This window comes from Lontra canadensis, unplaced genomic scaffold (genome assembly GCF_010015895.1).
Source record: "Lontra canadensis isolate GAN:19392208 unplaced genomic scaffold, GSC_riverotter_1.0 scaffold134, whole genome shotgun sequence".
In the NCBI taxonomy this organism is placed as follows: Eukaryota; Metazoa; Chordata; class Mammalia; order Carnivora; family Mustelidae; genus Lontra; species Lontra canadensis.
In genome coordinates, this window is record NW_022631128.1 from 3,320,415 (window position 1) to 3,342,452 (window position 22,038).

At 37.5% G+C, this 22,038-nt stretch overlaps 1 protein-coding gene and 1 pseudogene across 1 annotated transcript in view; both read right to left on the reverse strand.

The window, feature by feature from the left end:
• Nucleotides 1-22,038, reverse strand: part of DGKK (diacylglycerol kinase kappa) — a 152,182-nt gene that overhangs the window by 124,587 nt on the left and 5,557 nt on the right. The window lies entirely within an intron of this gene.
• LOC116858277 lies at nt 6,614-7,071 on the reverse strand (annotated as a pseudogene).

The window sequence follows — 22,038 nt, forward strand, 5'->3', positions numbered from 1 at the left end:
ATATGGTTTCACTTATTCGTGGAACATAAGGAATAACATGGAGGACATTAGGAGAAGGGAAAAATGAAGGGGGAGAAATCAGATGGAGAGACAAACCATGAGAGACTATGGACTCTGGGAAACAAAAACTGAGGGTTTTAGAAGGGGGGGGATGGGTGAGCCTGGTGAGGGGTATTAAGGAGGGCATGGATTACATGGAGCACTGAATGTTATACTCAAACAATGAATCATGGAACACTACCTCAAAAACTAATGATGTACTGTATGGTGACTAACATAACACAATTAAAAAAAACTTCTATGAATATATGTGTACACATTTCTACCTGAAAATAAATTTTTACTTCTCTGGAATCTGTGTCCAAGAGTTCAATTGCTGGGCTGTATGGCAAATCTGTTTTTAGTTTGAAAGGAAACTTCCAAACTATTTTTCAGATTGTCTGTACCATTTTACATTCAAACTATTTTTCAGATTGCCTGTACCAATTTACATTCCCATCAATAATATGAGTGATCTAGTGTCTTTATATCTTCTCTAGCATTTGGTGGTGTCACTATTTTTTAATTTCAGCCATTCTAATAGACATGTAGTAACATTTAATTGTGGTTTTAATTTACATTTTTCTAATGGCTAATGATATTGAACATTTTTTTCATGTACTTATTTGCCATCTGTATATTCTCTTGGATGAAATATCTGTTTTTTACCCATTTTCTAATTAGATTTTTTGGTTTTTAAATACTTAGATTTTAGAGTCTTTATATGTTATAGAAATAAGCCCTTTGTTGGAAATGTGATTTGAAAATATCCCAGTCTATAATTTCCCTTTTTATCCTCCTAATAAAGTCACAGAGCAAAAGTTTTACATTTTAATGAGGTCTGGTTTATCAACTTTTATTTTTATGAATCATGTTTTTGGTACCATATTATTATATGCATATTATATAACACCTTTGGAGAAACATTGCCCATGAAGTTCTTTCTGCTATCTTCCATGCCTTTGGAAGCTTTTATATGTGTGCACACGCACACACACTGACTGGCCTAACTAGAAGAATTTTAACTTATTGCTTGTGCGTAATTACTAAAGTATATGTACTACTATGGAATCTATAGAAATATAGCTCCTAATGCTGAGTATAATGCTACAAAATATATTATCTAGGAGAGTTTATTTATTATCTCTGATGTTAACAGGGGGAAAATAGCTCATAAAGTTACAATTCCTCTTTAAATTATACTATTTCTATTTAGAAAAACTAAATAGAGAACCATGACTCATATATATATATATATATATATATATATATATATATATAATATAAATCTGTGAAATTTATACCTTGAAAAGTATGTGGTCATACACAGGGAAAAAGTCTAAAATCTGAAATTCTTTGGCACCTGGGGAAACAGTATACAGTTTTACAGAAATTGAGATTTGAGACCAATGTACAACAAATGCTTGAAATACCTACTTTAGTAAGATAACATGAATCAAATTCAGTAAAATGGAACTCACAGCAGAACACGGTTTTAGATGTTCCATATGAGGACAACCAGAGTCCGTGAGTTTATATTGCCAACCACTGACTTGTCATTATCTGCCCTTAAAACTTAACCTGGCTTGAGATAGAGCTAGATCTCTGATACTTTGCCTTAGTTTGTACCACTATTTGACCAGTTCTGGTTATTTGCCCAATAACACTTCGAGACGAGGGAAAACAGTCCAAGTGACTTGCCTGGCTCCCCATGGTAAATTCTCTCAGAGTCAGGAATGAGGGGGCAGTAACCCAACTTTTTTGTATTCTTTTTGGAAATCCTTCAGGACATAAATGCTGCTTTTTTTCCCAAAGGAGTCACTTAAAGGTGGTCAAAAAAACAACTTAAGTACTGAACAAACCACCTCAACTCCAGTCTACCCCCAGATAAACATGGTAGAAAGTTTATTTGGAACCCTTAAGCAAAAACATCAGCAAAGATCCTTTGACCCTTGGTTAAATGCAAAACAAATAGATCTCCAGCCACCTGGACAGCTCAAATGCAAGAGCTATTTGTGTGGCATTTGTAAACATTGAAAGAGAAATTAGGCTTCTGGCAGGGGCTATGTCCTTATTTGTTGTTCTTTTTAACCTTTTACCAAACCTCCTTTCTCTTCTTCTCTTTTATCATCACATCCCCAGTACCTCCATCTTGCAGGCTCTAGCCCAAATACCTTTCTCTAGATCCCAAATGTCTAATCTGAAATTGGGCTATTTGATCTTCTGAGAACTTCCCAATGAGTTCTGATTTGATTAGTCCTTTTTGTAATCATTTTGGTCTGCTTAGGGACATCTGGGGGTGGGAAGTGTTTTCTAAACAAATTGTCCTATTAATTCTCCTGAGAATGCTCCTTATAGGGCTTGACTAAAAAGCACAATGCCAGACTCCTACACAGAAACACTAACTCCCACTGGTAGGAAGAGAAACATATATCAGCAGGGGCAAATCCATATGAATGTGCATAAGTATACAGTGAGCCACAAATGGACAAAATACACAGAGGGGATGAAGTAGGGAATGGTGAGCTTCCACATAGATTCTCTTGTTCTTCTTATGGTCTGTAAAGTCTGTATAACTATCAAGGGCTCATAATTAACACTGGATGACCAGCATCCCTTAATAGTGATGACTCAAAGATCAGGCACCTACTATGAGTCACTGTGAAAGGTGTCCCAACAGTGAACAAAACTGTATTCCAACAAAAGCTAAGGGCCTCATCCTGCTCCCTGACCTAGAATTCCCCTTGTAGGATTCCCTAGGAATAATGGTCTTCATTGCCCCAGTGGGACTGCAGGGAACTGTGAAGTTGGGAGGAAGGGGGAGGTGCCTCTGTATTCACACCCTGGCAAAATAATTGTCAGGGTATTAGAATTAACTGAGTGGTATCTTTAACAATAGTGAGTCTTAGGTCTTTTTCTTCTAGAGCAGGGGCAGGGTAAGATGAAGTTCATTGCTGTCAGCCTATAGCTTCAACAAGCTGCTAACAGTAGCTTGGTGTCTCAATAAAAATATCAACTTCAGGGCACCTAGGTAGCTCAGTCATTAAGTGGCTGCCTTCAGCTCAGGTCATGATCCCAGGGTCCTGGGATCAAGCCCTGTTTCAGGCTCCCTGCTCTGCGGGAAGCCTGCTTCTCCCTCTCCCACTCCCCCTGCTTGCATTCCCTCTCTCACTGTCTCTCTCTGTCAAATAAATAAATAAAATCTTTCAAAAATCAACTTCCTTCTTAAAGTCACCACTACACTGCTGTTGCTTGGCAGGAAGTCCAAGCTCTGGAGTGTGACTAGCATGCTAAAACACATGATGACACCAAAACCCAAGTACCCCTCAGGATGGCAGTCCAGGTAGTCATCAGAAGGGAGACAGGAAATAACAGCATCTCAGATTTACCCATTTAGAGCTTCCTCTCTTCCCACTTTCTCTTTCCTTAAGCAGAAGCAAAGAAAGGTCTGCCCAAAAGTGATGAAACCCCCACATGACCCACCAATAGTCATCCCACAAAGGAAGTGTCTGCTGTGGTGGAAACCTCAATTAAAACAGTTAAAGACAGAGTTCAATAGCAGTTGGACTAGAAGACACTGAGGAGAGAGAAGGCTGACTACTACTTAGTTTGCTTTCCTCCCTCCACCTCAGAGTTAAAAAGAAGCGACATGCAGAGAACAGATATCCTTTACCTCTGAGCAAAGAATGCAATTGGTCATGCACATATTCTGGTTACCAGGCTCCTTATAAAGAAAAGCCAATAAATACTCTGGTCTTAAGATCTGACCTGACTCACAACCACCCCAGTGCTACCATTTATGCTATTGGTATGATGCCTGCCCTTGCTCAGACACATGTAGAGCATAGAATGATTTAACAGATCCTACAGTGAGTTAAGGCTTTCATGCCTGACTTCTCCAGCTATACTATACTTTTCCCATAAAACTCCCTCTGGCAATCCGGAGTCAGTTTCTAGGGTTGACTTTAGCCTAGAAAGAATGACTAGGTTTATATTTTTTTTTTCTTCTTCCATTCCCTAAATCATAGAAAATGTGTATTATGGACTTCTGATTTTTGGACTTGAAAAACATGGAGCATATTATCCTTCATGCTGGATTGTAGTACAGGTGCAAGTGATGATGAGTCGTGTGTATAAATGGTTGTCAATAATCAGTGTGGGAAAACTCTCTAAACACAAACCCTATGCTTGGGGCCAGCCTTATCCACTGAGTATCTACCTCATGCCAGGTGTTTTGTATACATTTGCAACTAAGATAAGATTTGGCTCAATATGTAAAAAGATACTCTGCTTCTGAGAGCTCCTGACTGGGAGCATACTCTCATGTTCTAGAAATCCAAGGCCAAGTCATGCTATGTTTCAGTGTGTTTTGGAAGCTTCTCTTTATCTATTCTCTAGGCTTCTGATGACCTCACCTCATTGTATACTGGCTGTTGAGTTTCCAGCTTTAATAATCTTTATAATAATAAATAATTATTATTATATTAATAATTAATATTAACATTATATATGATATTAACAATTAATATTAATATCATATATTAATAACATTAATAATTAATAATCTTTATAATCTACATAGTTCCAACACAGGTTAAGTGGAGGTATGATGGAAACTCAGATGTTGCTGCCCTGACTTTTTGATACTGCCCACCTTGTTCCACTGGTGAGCTTTAAGAGACAGATTTCCACTGACTGTCATCTATGCACAGAACTTGATCCAGTTGCAGGATGACACATAAACTGGATTAGCTTTAACTTCCCAGAAGTGCAATGCTGCCTCTGTACTGCCATTTATAATAATTTGCCTGTCCTCTGAGGTGTGTGCTTAGCAAACACAACCACTTAACTGCAGCAGTATCTAAATGAATTTCCCTGAAATTCAAAGGTTATTTTTAAACTACTGAGTTTAAGAATTTCCCAGAGGACAAGAGACATGCTCCACCATGAACCTCCTTCATGAAATCTCAAGACGACTTGGCACTATAAATTAAATACCCAAATCTGTCTTCATTTCACCTAATGATGGAGAGTTGGTTATATATGATGTCACCCATTATGAGGAGCCTTAGGATCTTAGAGACCTTCTCAAAGCAGCCAAACTCAATGTCAGAGCTCAAGTCTCTTAATAGTAACAAATGTTGTAACATCAGTGCATAAACAGAACAGACTTATTCCCTCCACATTGTCTCATGGATAGAAATCCATGTATCAGACATGTGCCTGAGGCAGAGATTGTGTCTGCCATGTTTGCTATGCTATAACATCAAATTACAAGGCAATACCAGGAAAATACAGTCGTCAGTATTCTTTGGTAGCAGCTTCAGAACAATTTTTATCGAAAGGGGTGAGGGAAAAGCAGCACAAAAAATCATTTTCTTCTCTTTCTTTTTTTAAAATTTTCTTTTCTGTCCGGGTGAAAAAAATGATAAAGGGAGCTTTGAGATCTAATCACATTTCTTTAGTCCTCCACCTAAAGGGAAAAATCCTATGTAGATATTGAATTAGTACTTCTACTATCTGCTTAAAATATCTCCCTAGGAGAGCCTCCAAATGAAAAGAGCCTCTTTCAGGGCTTAAGTTTCTGCAGCAACTTCTTCAAAAGTTGGAATAAAGTTAGCACTAGACTGCAAGTTCTCATTCTTTGATCATGAAAGTTCATCATCCTTGATGACTGAAGGAAGATCACTCAAGTGTTATCAACATTCTTGCTAGAGGCAAGCATAAATTAAATTGGTGCCAATTCTGTGCACCCTGGAGAGTGAAAAATATATATATATCTGCAGGCTACCTGCAGAGACAGACTGCTGCAGCTGTATCATTTTTGCCCTGCAGCTTTTTGGGGGTTCTTTTCTCCTCCTTCACTCACACATAAAATTGCTTTTGAATTAAAATTGCTGCTTTTCTGGGGAAAAAAGTCCTGAGAGATATGGGTAGTCAGGTGTCAGGAGGGATTGAAATCATTATTAACTAAAAACTTAAGAAATTCTGTAAGTAATTAATGTTAATGAAATCAGGGCAAGAGGAGAGAACTTAAGAAGTCAGAGGGGCACATATGACATGCTCAGAAATACTTGTTGACTGGAGGAAAAAAATGTTGTAACAGTATATGGTGACATGTTAACTAGAATTATTGTGGTGATCATTTTGCAATATATACAAATATGGAATCATTATGTTGTACACCTGAGACTAATGTTATATGTCAATTATATCACAATAAAATTTTTTAAGCAAAATACTTGTTGACTTGAATTGGAAGACTCTATCTTGACATACCCCTCTAACCAGAAGAAGAAAACATCAGTAAGTAAAGGGAGTATATGACTCTGATGTTAAAATATATTATTAAGAAGCAATGGTAGCCACCCTTGTTCTTCTCACTTTCCTTTGCATGGCACACTCATCCTTTTAAAAAGAGAAGAGAAGCAGAGGCAGTGATCACATATATACATTATACACACACAAAGAACTTGCTTGAAGCAAAATCAGTGTCTTTCACATGGTAGCAGCTACCTTTTAAAAAATAGATTTGTGGTTTTATTAACACAAACACAACATGCACATAAGCTGTCTATTCATTTTCTTCACTGCGCAGCCTGGCATTGGGATTGGTGATGCTGATGGACAAGTGGGCTGCTCTTTCTACAATGGCTTGGTGGTTCTTGGAGGAGACATTGTGAGCAGCCTGGGTGCAGTAAGATTTGCTGCACATCAGCAGCACCTAAGGTAGACTAGGAACTTCCAGAAGCCTCTGGGCAGTGTGTGCTCTGCTTTCTTGTTGCTTCTGTAACCGATGTTGGGCATCAAGGTCTGGTCCTTGAATCTTCTGTGTACCCTACTGTCAGTGCTTCTGGGTTTTCACCAATTATGGTTAATTTTGACATATTGGTCTGACTGGTGCTGGATGAACTTCTTGGTTCTTTTTTTAACAATCTTGAGCTTCACAAGTGTTCTGAGGGTGGCTATGATGCCAAGTAGGAGATGGCTGCCACCTCTGCTGGCAGGGGCAGGGAAAACTACAGTTACCATATTTTTAAAAGATTTTATTTATTTATTTGACACAGATAGAGACAATGAGAGAGAGAATACAAGCATGGGGAGTGGGAGAGGGAGAAGCAGGGAGCCCGATGCGGGGCTCCATCCCAGGACCCTGGGATCACAACCTGAGCCAAAGGCAGATGCTCAACGACTGAGCCACCCAGATGCCCCTACTGTTACCATTTTTTAAAGAACCAACTAGGTGCCAGGTACTGAACTAAACTCTTGATATGCCATTGATCCTTAGAACAACACTACAAGATAGGAATTATTAGTCTCATGTGAAAATTAGAAAAATAAGACTCAGAGAGGTGAGTGAGGGTCTTTGCCCAAGGTCACAGAGATAAGAAATGACAGAGCTGGGATTTCAACTCAAATGTGTCTGACTTTGAAGCCCTCTATATTATACTGCAATTCCCATGGTTAATCTCACACCATCCTCTCTGCAGGTAAAAGCAGATCTTAATAACTCCATTTTATACACAGGGACATTAAGGCATGGGACAGAGAAATATTGTATTAGAGTCTAAAATATTTTCCCTTCCACATAATCCAGGCTTCAAAGGGAGGAAATGAAATTAGAGAATTACCCTGCTTCACTGGTCTTCTACTATAGAAAAATCTCCACCCATGGATATCAGTCTTAGTGACTTATGACCCTGCAGGAGGTGGGATGCAAGATGATCCCACTAGCAGTGGCAAGACCGCATTGTGGTGGAGGTGAAAGTGGAACACAGACCTGAGCTGTGCCTATTAGAAACAGTAGTAGGCAGGCAGAAATCTGTGCTTTAACCCTGTCTCCATATACTTGTTTTTAACAAAATAATTCTACCTTGTATTGATGTCACAGTCATTTTGAAGCTGTATAAAGAGGTTTAAGGAACTTATAAGGCTTTGAAATACTTTTGAGCCTAGAATTTTAAAGTGTTTCCCAGATATTCTATAATGGGAAATATGCTTATTTACAAATGGATAAATAAAAAGTGAAAGGTTAAAGGATTCACCTCAAATCACAAAGGCATGCTAGGAATAGAATCAACCTCTTAAATCTCAATTCTGGGGCCGAATGACTAGATTGGTGTGTTTTTAATCTCTTAAGAATTACAGAACATTTTGAGAATTCTGACCTCAGGAAGTCCCCAATTATTTACATAATGAATCATCATTATAAGCATCTAAAGCATTTTTCAGCATTAAAAAAAAGAATTACAACCACCCGAAAACCTTGTCTTATCTTAAGCTTGTGGACTTGGTTGGCTTTAACGAAGGTAATTAGTCCTGAAATGAAGACAGGTGGCCCCCATTTTCCCACTTTGTTTAGAGGAATCTAGATCATTTCTGGGATCAAAAGGGCTGCTTTGAAAACCTTGTACTAACTGGCCTGCATGGATTAAGGACTGGTTTTGGAGTCAGGAGACTTGGGCTTGAATCTTGACTCCGATTCTTAATTCAAGCGTCCTTTAGCTTCAGTTTTCTCATCTGCACAATGGGGATAAAGTCAATATCACACACAGGGTTGGGGTGAGGATCTAAAGACATAGGATATGGGAAATGTGGAAGTATTTTAGAAAATTGTGGAGTATAATACAAAAATCAAATGGTAGTCTAGAAAGACCACTGCTTTTTATGGCTATAACATAACTGATTGGGCAAGGTCTCTGAAAGCTCAATCTGAAATTTTAGTATTATAAGAATGCAGAGAAAGTTGATTAGGAATAGTGTTCCTCACATGCACAACAATACCTTCTAAAGGCACACCAAATGTGAATATACAGTAGCAAAACTGAGACTAGAAGATGCTTTTAAATACCAAAGATTGAATGTAGATATTGCTTACTATAGAAACAGACCCTATATGAAATCCATAGGTGAATCATTTCTCTTCTCAGATTAGGGTATCTCTGAACATCAGGCAGGAGCCTATACTCTCATGTTAGAGAAAGATATAGTATGTAGAAGTGGGTAGTCCAGAAATGAAACAAAAGCATCTTGGACCCTTGGATGTCACCAAGAAAGAATCCAGACAGAGTTTGAGAAAAAGGCGAGTTGCAAAGTAAAAAGAAAATTAGAAATTATTAATCTCTCATGCTTCTCACTTAACGATTTCCCTTCCTCCTTACTCACCACCCCCCAAATCAGTTGTTCTATCCCCATTTTCTCCCAGTTCTACATTTCTATCTGTATCCCTGAAGATCTACATCCTCTGGCTTCCAAAACACGGTGTTTTCTCACCTTAGTTCCTTTGCTCACACTCTTTTGTTTGCCCTTCTTGTCACTCCTTCTGGTACTTCCCCCCAAGTAAGAAAAACTCTGGAATATACTTTAATTCATCTCTGAACCCAAGTCTACCCCATTCTGCCAGGGTCCAATCACTTCTTATCTCCTTTGAACTCAGAGTTTCTTTTGTATTAAAATGAGTATCATTTTTCTCCTTGGGATTGCAGTTATTTGTATACTTGGTCTTATTTCCTTTGCTTGGCTATAATTTCCTTCAGGTAAATTACAGTTATCAGCACAGTGTCTGACACAGAATAGGTATTCAATAAATGATTTTAGATGAATGAGTGATCATCATCACTTGCAATAATCAGGCCACCATCATCTCTCACCTGGATTTTTATAACAGCCTAATCTCCCCGCCTCCTATCTTGTTCTCTTCCAATCTATCCTTCTTACTGTCACAATACATATCTTAGAAAAATGTCTTTCATTATGTTACTCTCCTATTCAAGAACCTTAAATAATGTCCTGCGATACAGAATAGAGTCCAAATCCCTCTGATTTTCTCTAAAAGCTCTTTGATATCAGTTGAATAGAGTCCTGGCTGCTTCCAAGTCTCTGTATGTTGCTCCCAGATCTAAACTCAATTGATCTCACCTCCATCAGGAAGCCTTCCCAAATTAATTCATCCTTTATTGCTCCTCTTTTATAGTTCTATAGCATTATTTTCTGTACTACACATGCTGAAATATAATAATATCTTTCCTTGTATTGTTATGTACCTGTCTCCAGTATACATGTTTTGTTTCCCAAATAAAATCGCAGACTTCATATCTACCTTTGTTTTTTCCACACCAACTGGCAAAGAGCTAGGGACCTACTAAGACTTCAGCTCCCTCTTTCAAACATTTATCACTTTCTTCTCTGATTATTCTGTCTGGAATTCCATGTGTTCCCTCCACTGTCTGGAGTGATTTTAAGTGGCTTATTATTTACCTTGCTGCCAAAAGACAAAGGTCACCTGGTAAGAATAGTTTTCTTTAAGAAAGTCCCTATCTCCTCTCAACATATTCAGAGAAAATCTTATCATACCTTAAGATGTCTTAGTTTACTGTCTTTGGAGATCTTTTAGTATCATTATACATATAAGACTGCTTTGCGGTTCTTGTTATTTCAAGTTGTTAAGTGCGTACTATGTGCAAAGAGCTTTAAAATAGAATCTTTGATGTAGAGGACAATATTTTCTTCTTATTATGTTAACATAAGAAAAATGTTCTCATGCTTTTCCCTTAATAATTAGGTAACTATTAACCTTTCTTAATCGTTTCCCCAAACACACTATATTCTGAGGCTTACAAATAAAGACTTGGGTAATAGGAGAAGAGCTACTTGCATTCAGTCTGAGAACAACACATTAACAATATTTTCTGTCCTTTCAATACCATTCAGAGGGTTTTCATCAACAAAATAGCCAAAGGAGAGGATAGAGAAGTTATTAAAAAATTATTCAGGATCAACACTTTAAAAGAAAATGTTCCTTTTTTAAAAGTACACATTCTCTTATCTCTCCCTTCTCTTCCAAAACTTTAATTTCTACATCAGTATTTTTTCCTCTGTGTATTTTCTCAAAAAGAATTTGTTCTTATGGTTTCTCTTCCATTATCTGATTCTATTAATTTCATTTCATTGTTTTCAATCCAGGGGCAGGGCAACAGTCCTCCAGTCCTCTAACCCTTAAGTTCTTGCCTTTCTATAATCACTGTCTTGAGCACAGGCCTCACCAGCACCTCAAACTCAAATTTTCCAAAACTAAACTCATAATCTTCCTCTAGCTACTACCTAAGTCTACTCTTGTCCTGATCTCTATAATTCTAACAATGCCAGACTCATAAGTTCAAAGTTGTCTTCTACTCATCTTGCCCATCATCCACACCCAATCAGTTACAAGCAAAATCTTCCATTTCTTCCCATCCTGATTGCCTTAGGTCCTCAACATCTCTTGCCTAGACTGATGTCCCATCCTTTAGAGTCGTCCTATCTAACCCATCCTATATATTGATAGAGTTTTCTTAAATCCAAACCTAGCTATGTTACTCTCAATCAAAAACTTTTCACAATTCTCCACTATTTAAGGAATTGATCACATATTCCTTCACCTGGTATTCAAGGTCCTCTGCATTTTAGCTCCCACCTGGCTTCTCCAGCCTTTCCTCCTGATGCACTAAAACTTCCTACCATATCTAGTCTTTGTGGGATTATCAGAGGAGCATTGTCCTTTCCACCTCTTCCATGTTTATGCTTAGGTACTCCCTCTGCCTTTTCTCTCCTTTTTCATGTTAGCCTATCAAAGTCCTACTTAATTTTCAGACACAGTTCAGATCTAAACACCTTCAAACAATCTTCCAAGGTGAAATGGGTTCCTTTATCTACTTAGCACAGTTCTTTGTCACTAGTAAGCCCTTAGAAAGGTATGTTGAATTGAACTCACAAAAGAACATGCAAACTTTGGGGAACTCATGGCCTGTAGGAGTGAGACATAATGAAAATATATTAAATAGGAAAACTGAGCAAGAGGTTAGTACCAAAGCAAGCAACCAGAACCTCCTCCTTTATATGCTTTAATGTCCAGCTAAGCTATGTGTGTGTATACCTACTTACCAGGCTGTTCAGCTATTGAAGTATATATACTTAGTTCCTGGAGTAAATGTACCAGTATGCATTTGTGGATGTATGCCTGAATATGTCTGTGCCCCTGAAAATTCCTTTTTCAAGCAGTTGTAGGTTTCTGTTTTAAAATGATGCTCAGGTTAATTGTGTTATGGAATAAAATAGGTACTTTTGGAAGTTGGTTCTGAGCATATGGTTTATAAGCTTTGAGAGAGTTGCTAAGGGGGACATTGTATTTAAATGCAAAGAATTAGTAGCAGGATCAGCCCACAACACACCATTGGGCACATCAGGAAAAGGCACAATTTGCTAAAGGTATTTTCCTTCCATTTGTCGAAAATTATCATAATATACCAATTTTGTTAGCACAAGGCACCTGACTGCCATCTGCAGGAAAATTGTTAGAAGAAATTATATATATATATATATATATATATATATATATATATATATATAGGCTTACTTTATGAAAAGTGTCCCCTTAGACATGGCAGGCTTATATAGGATACAAACTGTAAAACTTTATGTGGTGATCTTTCCCAGCTGAAAAGACAGAAGTTGTTTATCTTATTTTAGGGAAAAGTTGTTCCTTCTAATTGGAAACAAGACGGCTTTTAAGAGTTTTCTGTGTCTAAGTAGAGACTCCGTATTCTCTTTCCTGATCAAACCATTTTCAAGATCAGTGTGCTAATCTGATCAGAGGCATTGGCAAAACAAGTTAAAGGTTTTCCTGTAATTAGTAAAAAGCTATTTTGGATAAAACTTGGAATTTCAGGGGCACCTGGGTGGCTCAGTGGGTTAAAGCCTCTGCCTTCGGCTCAGGTCATGATCCCAGGGTCCTGGGATTGAGCCCCGCATCGGGCTCTCTGCTCAGCAGGGAGTCTGCTTCCTCCTCTCTCTCTGCCTGCCTCTCTGCCTAGTTGATTTCTCTCTGTCAAATAAATAAAATATTTAAAAAACTTGGAATTTCAAAATTTCATTTTATTTTATTTTATTTTATTAATTTTATTTTTTATAAACATATATTTTTTCCCCCAGGGGTACAGGTCTGTGAATCGCCAGGTTTACACACTTCACAGCACTCACCGTAGAACATACCCTCCCCAATGTCCATAACCCCACCCCCTCTCCCAACCCCCCTCCCCCCAGCAACCCTCAGTTTGTTTTGTGAGATTAAGAGTCACTTATGGTTTGTCTCCCTCCCAAACCCATCTTGTTTCATTTATTCTTCTCCTACCCCTTTAACCCCCCTATGTTGCATCTCCACTTCCTCATATCAGGGAGATCATATGATAGTTGTCTTTCTCCGATTGGGAATGTCAAAATTTTATGAAGTAGTTTAGCCACAATTTATTGAATGGCAGACAGCATGTTAGGTCTTAAGGACCTTATCCTTATAGACCTAATGGGATACAGAAGCTGATAATCTCAGTATATTTGGCAACTGAGAAGCAGAAGTTTGTGTAGGATGCTATGGAAGTCTACAGGAAGGGCGCCTAGCCGGGATGTGATAGCAGTGAAGACTTGCTGGAGGAGACTGCTAAGCTGCGCTGAGTCAACAGAACATTATTGGCTTCATTTAAGAGACACAAAAGCTAAGCCACAGAAAGATTAAGCAATTTACCCCATATTGTACAGCTACGTAGAGTGGAATTATGACTAGAACCAACGTGAAGCAATTCCCAATCTGAGAAAGAGTCCAAACTATTGAACCAGTTACTGTTTGGATTTTTTTGAGAAATTTTATTGGAAATACTATTTTATTTGAGAAATCCCATACTTATGTGCCTCTCAGACACATGCATTGTGATATTAGAAAAATGCAGGCACACCAAAATAACTGAAGCCTCAGCCTTCTAGGACAGTTAATTAACACCTATACCACAATCCTGGCAACCTTTAGTTTCTCATTTTGTGGTTGCTGCAGCTTGCTACAGGAAGATGTATCGCATAAAAATGAGGCATCAGCTCAACTTCCTTGGATACCAACTTTAAGAGGCCTGAGTCATTCAGATCATTCCCCAAAGTCCTTCAAGCACCAAAGGCAGCAAACAAAAGTACTGCTAGTTAAATGTGTAATTGGGGTTTATTATAACTAGAATGTATTAGTTTAAAGTCTCATTCACCACTGCATTGAACTGGTATTGTCTTGTTTTTATTTGAGCTTAATTGTCCTGTTCTATATGTGTTTAATTTTGTAGGATACTTCATATCCTTCCTGGATGCAGACAGAGCACAAATTTTAAATTAATAATAAGAATAGATTAAATTTATGTAGAATTGGCTCTTTAATGTGCTGCATATACATTTTGTAGTAAAATAGGACCCCTTACAAAATCAATGTGTATGGTACATTTATGCCCACTTTATAGAACTTGGAACAATTTTGCTGGTTTACATTATCACAGAAGCTGACAGTTATACATTAGCTTTCACTACATGTTTTTAGTTATACCTACCATTTACTTGAGATAGTGTCCTTGTTCAAGAACACAATCCCCCATAATATATATATTCCTATAAGCAAAGGCAATGCACATTATGACAATCCATTTTATGAGGCCTGTTGTAACACATTCCTGGGGTGTGGTGGGGGAGGAACTCTCCAGAATGGTTATGTTTCTGGGAGACTATTATGAATTTTTGGAATATTTTAGACCAAATTTTAAACTCTGACTTGCTTCTTTTTCCTATTCAATGTGTTCCTACATCACCAGTACCCTTGCTAAGAAGCCAGTAATAAACAGGGAGTGCAAACTTGCTTTTCTCTTAGATTCAAATAAACAATTAGAAATGTACATCCTTTATAAACACATTTTAGTAAAGAAAAGACCTAATGAAATATTTCTTGTATTTATATTAAATATTAGGCTCTCATTTAAGATTTTATTGAGAAAATATTAAAAAGTTTCTACTGTTAAAAAGGTTTTAGGAGTGCCTGGGTGGCTCAGTGGGTTAAAGCCTCTGCCTTCAGCTCAGGTCATGATCCCAGGGTCCTGGGATCAGCCCACATTGGGCTCTCTGCTCAGCAGGGAGCCTGCTTCCCTTCCTCTCTCTCTGCCTGCCTCTCTGCCTACTTGTGATCTCTGTTTGTCAAATGAATAAATAAAAATCTTAAAAAAAAAGGTTTTAAACATATTAGGTTAGCTGATCACCAAAGGCCCTTTTCAGGACATTTCATGGGTTTACAACACTGAGGACAAAAGGTTTCACTGGATTCCCATCAACTTCTTACTTTTGCTATAGAAAAAGTCTGTGATATGAAATAGAAACAAATATAGAGAAAGCAGACAACACTTACAAAAGAGCAAAGAAGACCAAAGCAATAGAAAAAGGACACTAGATAATATAATTCTTTTCTTCCACTTTTAGCTTTAGTAGTTTAATTTGGAATTTGACAGACAAAGAATTTGAAAGTTTTTAATTATATGCCCCATCAACCAATCCTCTGCTTTAGCCATGTTATTTTACTAGTCAACAGCCCTCCAATGGTTGTATGTCATCAATTGGACGATATATATAATTGGTTCCCTTCAAAGTTTTAGTAGGACTTTGCCTGTTCACTTAATTTTCTACATTATTTCAATCTCTATTCTATCATTCTATTGGAGTGGCCATTTTTTTTCTAACTCCATATACTATACAAAGGCCTCACTCTTCTGTCTGTAGGCCTTGGCCTCACCTGCCCAATTCAGGGATAACCTCGTTTCTACCTGATAATGTCACTGTTTAATATAATTCTGATTTTCTCTGGGTTTGAGGAGAATATATTGGGAATAATATATCCCACTTACTTCAAACAACTTTATATTTTTTCCCTAAATTTCTTATATCAAATTTCATTTGCTATTAGGCAGTCCTTCATATCTGAATCTAATCCACCTCTAAAAATTTGTTGGATAGTGAGAAAATTTTTTCCATTATTCTACATAAGAAAAGTAATAATGCATTCCCATTTCATCTTAAAAACCCCAACCAATTTCCTCAAATATCAGTAAAATACTCTAGAATACCCATGTAGCAATCCTCCAAATATGTATCATATTATAAAGCATTTTATATACAATTACATAATTATTGAACACTTTATGAGCTAATTAACAGATATGCTTATGTGTCATTCACAATGATGCCTTACTATACTGGATGCAAAACAAACAAACAAACAAACAAATAAAAAACTCAACAAACAAACAAAGAAAGTAGGCTTTCAAGCTGCCTGGGAATATTTGTTTCTCCATCATTAGAAGATGAAATGGAGGAACTCTTAAAAATTTTAGTACGATGAGGGATGATGAAAAGGCAAATTAAGGTTTTTCCAGGCATTTCTAGAAAGACAACTCACTAGGGAAAAGCAATATACTAAGAAAGCCATGAAGTGAGCCATAAATGGGTGCTTTGATTTCACATGAAAAAAAAAAAAAGCAAGCCCTGGAAATCTAGTCACAAAGTTGAATAAAGAAAAAGAGACCAGGACAATGCCAAAATTATCATTTTAATCTAGTTAGTCTTAACAGTCAAGCAGAGTAAGGTGAGGGTGTGAGAAAGGGACAGCAATATCCAAATTCTGAGTAAGAGAAAAGTTATGTTCTACTCAAGCCTGGCAGGAGGGAAACTGTCATAGTAAGCATTAATTGAGGTTAGTGAGAAGGGCACAAACTTGTTAATTTTCTGAAATCAATAATCTTGTTCTGTAGCCTCATTTACTTTCCTCTTTGCTGTTTATGCATAGCTGTTTTAGTAACGCTACATCACCTTTATCATTTATACTGCAAGGGACATGCGTGGTGATGTGAATAAACCATGAAATAGTATGTTCAAGGAACATAATAAATGTACTTATTGAGGGAACATTAACAATCAAGGTAATCAGGGACTACTGTTAGAGGTGGGGTTCAGAGGATCCTGCTGTAATGCTGGAGCAAGCTTCACAGAGTGAAGAGTGAAGTGAGAGTGGGGGACTCAGTTGACAGAGCCCAGGTTAATCAAAAACTTGCCTGGTTTCAAGTGTCTCCACTTATAGCCAAGAAGATTAACAATTTCGGTTTTGCTCAGCAGGTACCTTTCATTTCCTGCCTCAAACTGCAAAATCCCGCAAGAGAACAGGTAGAGACATTAGCTGCAGGAGAAGGCAAATGAACGAATATCCCGGATTCTGGAAGTTCTTAGTTGAGCCCCTGTAAGCAGCGTTTCTATCCTCCTCCCATTCCTGGAGGCAGAAGCAAGCTCATTCCCCATACCCACTGCCTCTTGTTTTAGAATTCTGCAAAGCTCTGGGTTGGAGCATCACACTTATCTCTAAGAATCTCCCAGTATCCTGTGCCTTTCCCTGTGCTAGGAGGAAAACAAGGGGGTGGGAATTGTCGTCCTTAGGGTCTGAAATCTCTTTTACAATCTCTTTAAAGAAAAGGCTTAAACAGCCTTTAAACAGCAAATGCCTGTAATGTTTCGGAAGATGAAAATCTCCAAGTGCTACAGATGAGGAAGAAGACTCTGATCTTCTCAATACCACATTACACTTGCCTTTTAAATTGCTACTTCAACCTCAGTTGGATTGTATACAGTTTATTAACTCTCTCAATTTTCTACCACATTTGGTTAATGAAAAGTGAATGAATATTCTATCTCCGTATAATTGCTGATAATGTCCTCAAACAAAAGTATTTCCCTTCTGGGAAGGAGGAACCCTAATGAGCATGGTTGGTAACTGTGTGTTAAAGAGACAAAACCATTAGTACATTTTTGCATATGGTTAAAAGTGACCCAACAGAGTCTTAGAAATTTAAATGTAGATTTTCCTTTTGGGAATTTAACAGTGGGAAAGGGTGGATTTTACTCAGGTCTCCGGCTTCAAATCCAAATCTCGAGAAAGTTAGTTGAACAAATGAAATGTGGATGTCTAAGAAAGTGCACATCGTAAATGTGAGATCAACCTGCCAATTGTATATCTGACAATGTATATTCTCATTGCTTTACATTTCAAATACATCTCTGAACTGTTAGGTTTCCAGCATACGTTTATCAATCAGATCACACAGGCAGACATTTGATTAGATAGACTTTAAGCTAAAATTAACAATTGTTTCCTAAATACAATGTAGAACAACACACATGATTTAATAATTAAGTGGGGGAGGTAACGGGTAAGAGGAGTCTGAGACACAATTGTGCATTCCTTTAAAGCCTTAACTGTAGATTATAAGTGTATATAAGCATCTTTTCTGAGAAAATAAATGGAAAAAAACAACAAAATATTCATTATCTATTGACACTCAATCTTGAGTGGGGGTGCTACATAATTTTTATTTACCTTTTGGAAGCAGTTTTGATTTCCTACTTTCGCTGAAATTAAGATACATATCCTTTATTTTACTACATTAAATTTTTATTTAAGAGGAGGTACGCTGAGAGAATTATTTAAATGAAGCATCAGCAAAACATCTAATAAAACAAATCCTTGCCCCCTGTATATCTGTTTTGGTAATTGGGTGTCTCATTTGCCAGTTTGTTTAAAGAAAGTCTCATCTCTGATTTTGCCCACCATGGAATCTTCAGTGCTAAGCACATAGGATATAAACAGGTACTCAACTTAATTTTTAAATAAGTAAATGAATTAAAAACTTTGGAAAACATTAATTGAGTCTTAGTCTCTGCTTATAAATCTGACTTGCAAATTTTATGTATTTGTGAAAATCAAGCCCTTTATAACTCTAGAGAACAGACATTTAAGTGAGCACATGATTAGACAACCACCTTAAGAAACCCATTATTGAATTGGCTAAGGGTCCTTCTCTGCTAGGTAGGTGTGTGTCTAATTTGGAAGTTAATAGAGCGTCATTGCTTTAGAGTTTATCATCAACTCTTGAGTTTCTATTGTGCTAGAGGGGAACAACGAGGCAGCTAATCCCCCAAATCATTTCTGTTTGGTTTGGAAATGCAGTATATAATTTTTTTCCAGAAGGTTTGTTTTCCTAATTTTGTTTTCCATGGGCAAGGTTTGTCTTACTGGAGTGCACAGCCTGACTGACTGATGGGAAAGGTAACCAGAAATGGGCTGGAGTTGGAGCAGAGGGAAATCAGCCTGGGATTAAACATTTACTACCCTTCAGCCTCAGGGTCTGAATTTAAGGTTCATTGGCACAGTTCTAGAAAGATATTGCCTTTTCTTTGTATTACACTTCCTAGGAAGTCTTTAGTATGGGGTAGGTGTAAAGAGTACTTTTTCTTAAAAGACAGGCTTTTCTCTCCCCCCCCCCCCTTTTTAAAAATCTCTTTAGGGGAATAAAGTTTAAAGATATTGGTGAGATTGTGGTCAACTTGCTTTAGGTTAGGAGAATTTCTTTTCCTTTTACCATTCTTTTCTGGTTTTGTTTTCCTCGAGGATGTGAAGAGGAATAAGGTAGATTGATTTCCGTGAAATCGAAGACATCTCTTATGATGGAAGGACTTTTCTTTAAAAAAAAAAATGGGGAAAAGATCCTTTGCTTTTGGTGGGGTTGTGGGAGCATAACTCCTTAAGTTTGGAGGATTTCCATTCAGAAAAGATTGGGTTTTGTATGGCAAAACTATAAGGGCCACAGGTTTTAGTGAGGTTGGGGGCCCTCCTGGTGGGGTGGGGGGATTTCTTTTCTTTCATGTTTTTTAAAATAAATAATTAACTTGGAAGTAATAAGATTAAGAGGGTCTTGGGGCGCCTGGGTGGTTCAGTGGGTTAAAGCCTCTGCCTTCAGCTCAGGTCATGATCCCAGGGTCCTGAGATCGAGCCCAGCGTTGGGCTCTCTGCTCAGTGGGGAGCCTGCTTCCTCCTCGATCTCTCTGCCTGCCTCTCTGCCTACTTGTGATCTCTGTCAAATAAATAAATAAAAATCTTTTAAAAAAAAGATTGAGAGCGTCTTTCTGTAAAAGAATTTCTTTTTCCTTTATTTCATTAAAAAAATACTTGAAGGCTGGAGGATAAGGCCCTTGTGTTTGGGTGAGATTGGGGACATCTCCCTTTAAAGAAGTTTTAGGAAGAGATTTTGTGGGGGATTTTTTTTCTCCTTTTTGTGGGAGGTAGAGTGGCTTGATCATCAGGACTAATATGCATTATCATCAATAAAGTATTGGGATACCTTCCCTGAGAAGAATGTCTTTCTTTTAAGAATTGTCCCTTAATTTATTTTCTTCTGCCTCTCCTTCCTTCCTTCCCTTCCTCTCTACCCTCTTCATTTCCTCACCCCCTCTCCCTCCCCTTCCAACTCCTTTCCCTCACCTCTTTGCTCTCTCCCTTCCTTTTTGTTGTTTGGTGAAAAACATTCAGGGACTTTGGTGAGTTTGGGGCATCTTCATTCCCAAAAAGGAGGTTTCTCTTTGAAAATATCCTTTTCATTTTTTTCCCTTCTTTCTCCCTAATCCTAAATGTATATTCTTGTTTTGAGTAAAAAGGGACTCTGTTGAGGCTGGGGACATCTTGGTTTTGTTTCTGTTTCTCTCTCTTTCTATTTATGCTTCCAATTTTAAAATTTCCTATATTAGGAATCAAGCTTTGGAGTTTGAATAAATTCAGATCATCTCCCACTAGAAGGATTTCCTTTTATTTTTTCTCCTTTACAGAATCTGCATTTGGTTTTGCTGTATCTTGACAGAAAATTTCATGTGTCTGTGAGGCTGGAGCACTTTTCTTTAAGAGGATTTTGTTTTCTTTTCATTGATATTATCTCCTCCACCAGTATACATGCCTTCCCATTATTGATTTCCTTTTAAATCTTAAAAAAATGCATTTTGAAAATAAGGTTCATGTGCTTTGGTAAGGATGGGGGCATCTCCCCTTGGCAGTGGAGGGATTTATTTCTTTTGTTTCTCTTTTTCTCCTTTTCTGGGAATTAAAATTCAGGATGTTTGGTAAGATCAAGGATCCTGTCCTTTAATATTTCTTTCTTTTTGGTAAAATCATTTGTGTTTTTCTGGGATGGAAGGATTAGTAAGTTTCATGGGCTTTGATGATTTTGAAAGTATCTTCCCATACAAAGATGTCTTTTTGTTTGTTTTTCCCCAAAGAGAAAAAATTGGGGGGGGGGGGGTAAATAAAGATTATTTTCCTTGGTGAGGTTGATGGCCGTGCCCTTAAGAGGATCTCTCTGTCTTTTGGTTCTTTTTTAAAAATTTATTTTTTCCTTATGTATTCATTTATTCCTTTGCTTATTTGAGGGAAAACAGTAGGTTCATTATCTTGCAGTTAGAGGAGTGATCACTTTCTTTTACTTATTTTTAAAAATTTGGATATAATTTACATATCACAAAATTCACTGTTTTCAAGTGTACAAATTCAGTGTTTTTTAGCATATTCACAGGGTTGTGCAACCATTATCACTATCTAATTTCAGAACATTTTTTTATCTTCCAAAGAAACCCTGTACCCTTTAGCCATCACCCACACTTCCCCTTTTCCTTTCCCCTAAGCCCCAGGGTACCACTAATCTACTTTCAGTCTCTAAGGATTTGCCTATTTTGGACATTTCATGTAATTAGAAGAAATAACCTTAGGGAGATTTGGTGAGATTCCCCTTTGGGAGATTTCTTTTTGCCACCATATTTTTTGTAAGAGATTGGGCATGAGCAGTGGGTGCAAATAAAGTTTATAAATTTTGTGAATTATTTATGATTAGAAATACTGTTTATCTTGAGGTGATTTCTCTCTTTTCCTCTTTAATTTTTTTTTAATTTTGTTTTTATAAACATATATATATATATTTTTTTCCCCCAGGGGTACAGGTCTGTGAATCTCCACGTTTACAAACTTCACAGCACTCACCATAGCACATACCCTACCCAATGTCCATAACCCCCCCCCAACCCCCCTCTGCCCAGCAACCCTCAGTTTGTTTTGTGAGATTAAGAGTCACTTATGGTTTGTCTCCCTCCCAATCCCAACTTGTTTCATTTACTCTTCTCCTACCACATTAACCCCCCTCTTTAATTTTTCTCTTGGGGACATAAGTTTTATGGGTTTTGATGAAGGTGAAGAACATCTCCTTTTAGAATTTCTTTTTTTCTTAAAATAATTTTAAGGGGAGGGATAAGTTTCATTATCCG